Source organism: Euphorbia lathyris, chromosome 1 (assembly GCF_963576675.1).
Source record: "Euphorbia lathyris chromosome 1, ddEupLath1.1, whole genome shotgun sequence".
In the NCBI taxonomy this organism is placed as follows: domain Eukaryota; kingdom Viridiplantae; phylum Streptophyta; class Magnoliopsida; order Malpighiales; family Euphorbiaceae; genus Euphorbia; species Euphorbia lathyris.
In genome coordinates this window covers 2,457,321-2,467,705 of record NC_088910.1, presented here as the reverse complement: position 1 = coordinate 2,467,705, position 10,385 = coordinate 2,457,321, and the positions used below count along the sequence as shown (strand labels likewise).

The window sequence follows — 10,385 nt, the reverse complement described above, 5'->3', positions numbered from 1 at the left end:
ACCTTAATGTTTTCTAAGGTTAGAAATTTATAACTAGATTATGATAATTATATTAAAACTATATCTATAGTATAGTTATATCTAAGGGCATAATTTTTTTATTAGAAAACAATTCAATAATTTATATATATATAATATAATTTTAGTTCTTGAAAATCTCAACTAAGGTTTATCTATTTTGTTGGAAAATTCACTTTGGTAAGTCCGTGGATTCTTAAAATTTAAAAAATTGTACATTAATACTTAAAATTGGTTCTTGACCATTTAAATTATAACAAACATATATACAAAAAAAAAAAAAAGCAAGTTCGATTTAGCAATTTTTTTTTTCCGAACGCACATGTAAAATCGGCCCCCCCAACCGAATACAGGATTATTCGGTTGGGAGGACCGATTTTACATTGCGTTGGGAAAAAAAATTGCTAAATCGAACTTGTGTTGTTGATATTGGTATATCTATGTTTGTTGACTCAATTTCTTGTGTTTGGGGAGAAAAGGTTTGGGAAAGATGCTTCAATGTGAGACCATTCTTCTATAGTATCAAGAGAATGATCAAGTGTTATTTGAGTCAAAGCGGAAAGTGGTCTTTGTCAATCGAACATCTCGATTGACAAAGAATTGTTTGTTATCCATATAATAGAGTTTATATCCTTTTTTACTAGTGGGGCAGAAGTCATGTGTTTGGTATTCATATTGGAAGATTTAGATGTTTTATTGAGGGATATGTTGATTTTCTAAAAAGGATGATCATATAGCATAATTATTGCTCTGTTACCATGTCAAAATTGAGATATGCAAAGCGAGAAAAAAGAACAGAAGAATAGAGTTTTTTATGTATTGATAATTGTGACAATACAGAGAATATACAGACTTCTACAAGACTATTTAGAAAATAAAATTCAGCTAATTTCTAACGTAATAAAACGCGATTATCCTAATTTATAGGGATTTAGAATCAATACTAACTAATAAGGAAAGACAATAATCTTGTTTTAATATTGTATTTCCTTATTAGTTAGCACTTATTATAAATCCTATAAATTAGGATAATCACGTTTTATTAGACTAGAAATTAACTTAATTATGTTCCTAGATAGTTTTGTATAAGTCTATATATTTTCTGTATTTTCACTATTATCAATACAAAGAAAACTCTACTCTTCTATTCTTTCTTCTCCCTTTGCATATCTCAATTTTGACATATTCTTTTTCCTTCTCCAATTTTTGCGCTTCTTGTTTTCCTCTTTTCATTAAAAAAAATATTATATAAATCGTTGAATTTTAAGAGTCATATCAGGGATTGCATTATTCGATTACTCACAAACTAATATTTAATTTCAATGAAACTAAAATTATGAGGGCACAATATAAAACCTGGCAATAATAGGGATGGTTCCACTTCACCTCATACCTCATACTCGTTTATGGGCGTTTGGTTTGCGCAAGGATAATAGAAACGAAAGGGAACAAAGAGAAAAAAAATGACTCTGAATTTACTAGTCCAATTTGTTTCGGTTCCAAAAAGGAAATGATATACACTTGATTTTCTTTATAGTTGTTTGGTTCAAATGAGAGAATAAATCAATGGCATGAAATGACCTATTACTTGTTAAGCCAAACTCAAACACTAAAACTGCGTGTCGTGTTTGTATCGTGTGTAATTTTACCATCCCTACATGCAACTATAGTTATTCAAATCAATTACTCCGACCATTAAAATCAAAAGATGTTGAAATAAAGAAAACTGAAACAAAAAATGCATAAAATTTATATTTAAAAAAGAAAATAATTAAAAATAAATATTAAAACTAAAATTATATGATAAAATAATAAAAAATTGGTCAAAACTATTTTCGAGGCAAAAAGATAAAAAGAAATAAGTATAATGATCAAAATAATTAACACTGAAAGTGAGAATTGTTACGAGATATATATTTTATCAAGTTTAAAAGATATTATAATATATTGTTATACATTATTATAAGAGCTAATTAAGGAAAATTTAGATATTTTAGGGAGTATTTGTGAGCGTGATTCTTGACTTGGAAACTCAAGGTTATATTAAGAAAGTTTATGTCGTACTTTCCTTATTTGAGTAGTCAAGGTCATCCTAAGAAAGTCAGAATCATAATTTCCTTATTTGAGTATAATATGATTCTTGTACTAGTATATATATGTGGTTACGTTGAATGAGAAGACACAAAAAAAACCGAGGAGAAAAGAAAATCGTATTTCTTATGATTGAACCTACTGCTTTGATACCATGATAAGAAATTCTCCTCAATTTTCGGTGTCATTTCATTCAATATAACCACATATATATACTAGTACAAGAATTGTATCGTACACAAATAAGGAAAGTATGACCTTGACTACTCAAATAAGGAAGGCTTAATACATCATTTGCTCCATGAACTTGTTCAAAAAGCTTCATTGGCTTCCTGAACTTTCAAAGTGTGCCGATAAACCTTTTTTTCGCTATCAGGACACTTTGAAAGTTCGGAGACCAATCAACCTTTTTTGACAAGTTCAAGAAGCAAACGATGTATTACGCCACTAACGATATGACATTGACTTTCTTAGCATGATCCCAACTTTCTAAGTCAATAATCACACTAACAAAATACTCCTAACATATCTAAATTCTCCTTAATTAGCTCCTATAATACTATCGTATAACAATATATTACAATATCTCCCGAACTTGATAAAATATATATATCTCGTAACACTATTATATAATTTAAGGTTAATTTCAAATAAAACTCATATGTATTTATATTTTTGTAGATAGGTACCTGTTGTTTTTTTTACAAAATGAACCATGTGGTTGGCATCGTTAGCCATTTTGGATTGACTTTGCCAAATTTGGTTGATAACATCTTCAAAATGAAATTTTTTAAGAATTAAAGTTGTTTAGTATTATATTTACTATGGAACCACATTTTTTATTTTTCAAAATCATCATTTTTTGAAGTTTTTTCTTTGTAAACATTAACTTTTTCTCTCCTAAAAAATACAACCTAAATAATCTCAAACCTAAAAACTTGAAGAATTAAAATTGATTAAAGTATCATTAGTTCTTGGAATTTTTCATTTTGATGTGGTTATCGGTCAAATTTGGCATGGTCAACAAAAAATGAAAATTTTGCAAAAACGTGATAGAGCATTTATTTAAAATTAATCCATAAATAAAATATAATTCAAATATTTGATCAAAGAGTGTAAGGATTATCTAAATCACTCTTTCACTTTCCCTTAATTAATTGATTTTGATGAAGCATCGAAATCAACCAACTTATTAAGAAAAAAGAATGAAGTGTATCTAATTTCTCAATAATCGAATTAGGATTAAGAAAGTTTACCAAACCAATTCCTATTGAGAGGAACGTTGATAAGCAATAGCAAATGACTAAATTTTCTTCCCAATCAATCTCAAGTAAAAGATCAAGTACTAAAGATCAATTTTTACTGCTTATTGTAATTTGTTCAAGAGAATTTAGAATCAAGAACAACTACTTGAATTATATTTTGAAAGATTTAATAGATGAAATCTCGCAACTTTAGAACAAATGAGTTCTCTCTTTAATCATAAAATGAAATTTAGGTACGCGTAATTCAAAATAAGTCTCTAATACAATAGGAATGGTGAAAAACCCTAATGTTAAGCATCTATTTATAAGGAAAATCCTTAATGAAGAAATACTAAAATATCCCTGTGAGATATGGAAAGAAATAAATCTAATCTCTAATTAATAAATGGCTAAATTAAAGGAAATATTCAAATCCTAATTAAATTGAAATGTAACATCCTAAAATCAAATATGAAAATATCTTTTTATAAACTTCTAAATTAGTTCAGCCACATGCTCACGCCTCAACTAAAATCGGTCTTTAATTTTGCAAATGCTAAAAAATGTTTCAAAAAGCTGAAATTTCCAGATTTTCCACCGATCACCTAAGCTTTCTCTCAAAATAAAAAATAAAATATGAAATAAAAATAGCAAGTAAACACAAAATATTTCCAAAAGTACATAGAATAAGGTAAAAAATAGGCATAACACTCATTTTGCTCTCCAAATTTAAACTTCAAAGTTAATTAGGACCTTAAAATATTAAAATCATTAATCAGACCGCTGAACTAAGCAAAATTTATCAATTGAGTCTACATCCTAAGCAAAAATCATTAATTGAGTTCTCGTCGAAGGTTATTGGGTTGAACAGTTTCAAATCTTCTTCCCTTAACTCATTTTGAGCCAACACATAGATCATTACAGTCTAAGTCAAATAGTCATATTTTCTGATTTTAGAATAGATAGACTTAATCGATAATTTTGGCTTAGTTCAGAGACCTAATTGATAATTCTGATAGTTTAAGGTCCTAATTGATTTTTAAATTTTAATTTAAAGGCTCAAATGAGTGTTATGCCTATAACAATACCAAAATAGTCTTGTCAAATTTCCCAAAAGTTAAACCGTGTTTGACTTCACGTATATAAAACATCAAAAACTCAATTAAAAATTATCCCCCGTCACTAGCAAGAGAATAGGGGCAAATTGGGGATTATGAGAAAGGGTGAGGATAGTGTTGTAAATATGATCCAAAATGAGAAAAAAGAAAGAAGAGATTAGATCATGAGTAAAATTATAGATTCACTGGTTCAAAAAAAATTGATCGACTCTCTGAATTTATATGGTATCTCGTTAGCTCCTTCAATTTGTTTAAAATATTCTATTGGCCACCTGAATTTGTCTAAAGTGATCTATTAGCCCCCTGAACTTGTTAATAGTGATTCATTTGTCCATTGAACTTGTTTAAAGTGATATACATTGCAATTTGTCTAAATCTTTAAAACAAATTCAAAACTTCAAAATAAAGGTCTAATTCGTGATTCAAGTCTTTAAAAGAAATTAACTTTCTGTTTTGTATATTTTTATGTCGTTTTTATAGATTTAGGAAGATTTAATAATAACACTTTAAGCAAATTTATGGGCTAATGAGACATCATCTAAATTTAAAGGGTCAATCAATTTTTTTTAAACAAGTTCAGGATATATTAAGTCTAGATTCACTACCTGCGATGAATTATTTTTGTAATTTTTCTTTTTACCAAATTTATTCTCTTTTATTTTGAGTTTAATATTTATTTTCACTATTATCCTCTTTTAAAGAATTGAAAAGAATCTGAAGCCTAAAATATTTTTACCACTAGAACTTCAAAAGATCAAATATCAAATTTAACCATAATATTTTTCAATAAGTGTAGATTCCGCTTTAACATATGAAATAATATGGATAAGGGCCAAATTTAATCTTAATATTTTTTGAAAAGTGTAGAGTTGTCTTTAATATACAAAATAATATAATTTTAATCTTACTGTTTCCAAGCAAGATCAATTTTAGCCATCCGATAATTTGAAAAAGACAGTTTGACTGTTATTTAACTATCACATCAGATATTCTAAACAAGTTTGTCGATAATTTTAAGCAGTTCCATACCTCTTTTGTTGTTTATTTCTAACTATATTCGTAACGCAGTAAACATTTTAAACACATTGATAAAAAATTGTGATTAATTTATATGTGACAGACTTAATTATTAGTAATTTAACAGTTTTTTTTTTTGTAACAAACTTACTCTCTGTTTCATTCAAAGAAATCATTGTCCTCTCACTTCCAGGCAGGGGCGAATACAGGGAGGGGCTCGGCCCCCTCTAGCCACTGAAACCACTACGATTAGGGGTAGTTATGTCCCACTGTCTCCACAAAATGTAACGTTGTACGATGTTAATTCGGTGACTTGATTAAATTTGGATTTTGAGTATTTGATAAATTGAGGATGTGACATGAGACTTCGATTGAGTATTTGATAAATTTGGAATTGTTATTTGACTAATACAAAATTAACTTATCGAGGTTGTTTTTAATTACCCAATCTGAATTGGTTCCGGTCTTCTATCTCCAATAAATATAATGGTAAAGTACTATCTATCATGCTTTATATATAGGTTTATTTGTGACTTTTGGATTTACTTCGCTTTGTGTTTTTTCATCTTTCTGTAACTTTTACTTTCTTTTATTACTTTAATTAATGGGCTAGTAATTGATAAATTTTTATTATTAATATATATAAATGACTTTTGAATTTTCCTTCTGTTATTATCAATTAATTAAATATTTTTAATTTTAATTTTTTACTACGTTAACAACTCATCTAAAAGGTCTCTAAAACACTTCTCCTCATTTTTCTCTCCTTCTGCTATATATATATAGTATAGATAGCAACCCAAATTTCAGTGAGAGCAAAATTGATAATTCTGCATAATTGGGCCTTCACAGACCTTAGTCATTGGTAAAATTAAAACGATTTCACCATAAGTAACTCAGTTTAACTAAAAAGGCTTAAGTGTGTATTAATTTTCCATGTGTAATATGGACCCACACATATTATAAGAGGGTTCACTATTTTAAATAATAGGTGGGACCATAATACACGTATCCAAATGTGAATTGGGGGTCCTCCAAATGACGTGGAAGACCCATTGCTTAATATAAGAACTCCAATTTGTCATCCTTTTATGCCTTAAACCTTCAAAAGTTGCAAATGGCTCCTATTCTTGTCCAATTGCATTTTATAATCCCCTATTTCTTAATAGAATTGTTGGATGGTGAAAATGGGAGACATGCTCCGCCACGTAAAGTGTTCACGTGTTAAAAAGAAAATGCGAAATAAATGAATAATTAGAAACTTTTGAAAGTTTACGGGGCACGAAATTTTAGGGTTATTGGATGGTGAAAATGGGAGACATGTTCTTCCACGTGTTCAAGTGCTCGCAACGTGTCAATAAGAAAATGTCAAAGAGATAAAAGAATTAGGAATTTTTGAAGGTTCACGGGGCAATTAAAATTTTAGGGTAATTGGATGGTGGAGACACGCTTCGCCATGTGTCCAGTGCTCGCAACACGTCAAAAAGAAATATCAAATAGATAAATAATTAGGATTTTTGAAAGTTCACGGGACAGTTGAATTTTTTGAGTTATTTAATGTATTTTGACAAGAATATGAGGTTATTGGATGTAATTGGACAAGAATGTAGAATTATTGAATGCAATTAAAATGAATATGAGGTTATTGATTGCAGTTTGCCCAAATCCAACACCTTGGACCTCACGGCTTTAAAACGCATCTCCATGTATTAGATTCTCACTTTATTAATAAGCCTCTGTCGCTCTCTTTCTATTTCTAATGTAGGATTCAGTTCATTCTTCCTCATAGTTTTTTTACGTGTTAGATAAATATTTATGTAAATAAATATATAGTTTTCTAAATGAAACATAATGTAATTTGAATCAATTAGTTGAATACATTCTCTTTATATATATATATATCAGAAATTTTTATTAGGATTTATTCGAGGGACGGGAGAGTATAGTATCCCCATCCGCATTTTGGCTTCAGAGATAGAATGTTTCCTTCTTCATTCCCGCCTAGGGATGGTAATGGGTAGGGTATCCGCGGGTAGTGTCAATCCCAAACCCTTATCCTTTTATTTTTTAATTACCCGTACCCGTCCCATTACCCTAACGGGTATACTTTTTGCATCCCATACCCGTTCCATTTAATTCACGGGTACACGCGAGTATCCTTATCCGTTAAAAATCAACAAATAAAATAAAAAATATTACAAATTTAATAAATCATAGATCTAAAGATTGAATAAATTAAACCTTAATAAATAAGAATAAAGTAACTTAGTTCTACAACTCAACGGTTGAACAATAAAATGTTGGGATTCAAATCTCACATTTTACATACAAGAATAATATTTTTTCATATATAAAAGATTTATGACGAGTAACGGGTAACGAGTACTCTGGAGGGTATTCTCATACCCGTCCCATTACCCTAACGGGTAATGATTTTGATCTCATACCCGTCCCATACCCTTTTATACAGAATACGGATAGTCCCATTAGGATCGGGTAGTGCCGGATATCCACGGGTACAGTACCCGTTGCCATCCCTATTCCCATCCTAGGATTTCCTACTCCCATCAATTCAAATCACTATCGATTTCGGAGATTTCGCCTCATTGCCACCCATAGTAAAAAAAGAGAAATTTAAGAAGTTACAATACTTCGTTTTTCGTAAAGCAAAATATTTCGAATTGTTATTATTATCGAATTGGAAGACGATTACAACTAATACACACATACTTTCAAACATTAAGCTATAATTAACCACAACTAACGAAATACGATTAATGGAATTCAATTTTAATTGGGATAAGGTGCAAAAGTACTTGTAACCTTTACAATTAGGAACAATTTTACTGGTTCATTTTTATCTCTAACATTTGCAGTAAAGAGCAATTTTACTCATAACGTTGATAAGTTGGATTAATTTGAGAAACAATTCAGCAAACTGTCTTTTCAGTCATGAATCTTGTAATCTACACTTCATACATGCGTCATTTTGTCACTAATTAGTAATAAATCACAAACATATGATTAGACGTGAAAAAAGTTCAAAAAAAATATATTGTATTTTGTACGATTTGGACAAAAAAAAATTAAATATTTTCACCAAATTTAAAAATATAAATATCTAATTCTGTTATTAAATCATAAAAAAAATATGAAATCTTTTTTCTAGAAATAACGGATATGCAATTCGTGTAGAATAAGAAACAAAATGTTTGTGTTGTATAATGATGTCTGAAATTGACCTAACTTGCCAATATTATGGATAAAATTGCATAATTTTAAATGTTATGGGTAAAATTGCTTCTATATGTAAACATTAGGGATATTTTTTTATACCTTATCCCATTTTATTTTCAACTAAATGGAGAAAAATATGAAGATACGATGATTCCATATTCAATTTGATTGTTTTACTTTGAGAGTAAATTAGGGTATAGTTAATTTGTGATTAGTGTGATAAGATTATTTTAGTGATTGACATAACATGATCTTTTTTTTAATAAAAGTTTCGACGTGCAACACGAAGACTTTTCAAGAGGTCACACATCTTAATATTACTTTCGCTCAAACACGTTTAGCTTCGACGTTCTAATGGGATCTGGTGCATTAATGTTGGTATGATCGCATCCAACATAAAATATTATTAGGAAATATTTGGTGTAACAATTTATGTATCACGTCACATGTCACTTAACCAAATTTGAATGATACATCCAAAAAAAGCCTAATGCATTTATAAATAATTAATTAATGACTTAATTATCTATTTAAATGGTGAAGGACTTAATAACCAATGCGTTTTTTATTATTTATTTATTTCGCTTTGTTATGTGAGAACATGAATGAAACGACTCGAGCCTGGGACTAGACGTAGAAGGAGCGGAGCGCGTGCGTATTACCGCTGGGACACTTGCTTTAATTTGTTTATTATACAATTCTTTTATTTATATATTATCAAGTGCATCTGATGCTAAAAAAATCCAATACTATATTTTTTAAATAAAAATATATTATATATTTTAATAAAATCATATAAATATTTTTAGAACATACAATATATTTAGAACTTATGACATGAAATTTAGAACATATGTTTTAATTTTTAAAACACAAACTATAAAGTTTTGAACATATGATATATTTTTTAAAACATGCGTTGGAACATATATTTTAATTTTTAGAACACGGACTATGAAATTTAGAACGTACGATATATTTTTTTAGAACATACGTTAGATTATATATTTTAATTTTTGGAATACAAACTAAAAAGTTTAGAACATACGTTATGTTTTTTAGAACATGCGTTACGTTTTTTCGAACATGAGTTATAAATTATATTATAGAACAAATGCAAAAATGATCGAGATATTTACTTATTTTTTTAAACATTATACTTAATTTTTAGAACACAAATTATAAAGTTTAGAACATACGTAACATTATTTAAAACATCGTCCTTAACATTTTAAAACATAAATTACAAAAAATATAGAGGAATGAAATAAATAAGAAATTGGAGCATGTTTTTGGATTTTTTTCTATTAATAATTCATTATTAAGAACATTTCTTTTTTTTCTATTAATAATTTATTATTATGCACATTTAATCGATATTAATAAGTGCATGTGTCAAATATTAAACAATAGAAGCTACAAGGACAGTGGTATATTACGCAGCGCGCGAAATAATGCACAAGAAAAACAATTGTCTCAGTGGTAAGCATGGTGGAGTGTAAGTGGAAGTGTCTGGGTTTGAATCCTGCTAGTAGCATTCTGCGATTTTTATTAATTTTTATACTCAAAACGGTGTAGTTTTTAGTGTTCTCACCATAATGAAGTGTCATCACCTAAGATGATGGTTCTCATAAGAGCCCTCCTCTCTCTCCCGAGCTCG

The 10,385-nt window shown here is 28.8% G+C and overlaps 1 pseudogene; it reads right to left on the bottom strand.

The window, feature by feature from the left end:
- Window positions 1-8,998: 8,998 nt before the first annotated feature.
- On the bottom strand, window positions 8,999-9,117 carry LOC136215790 (5S ribosomal RNA; annotated as a pseudogene).
- Between the last annotated feature and the right edge of the window lie 1,268 nt (window positions 9,118-10,385).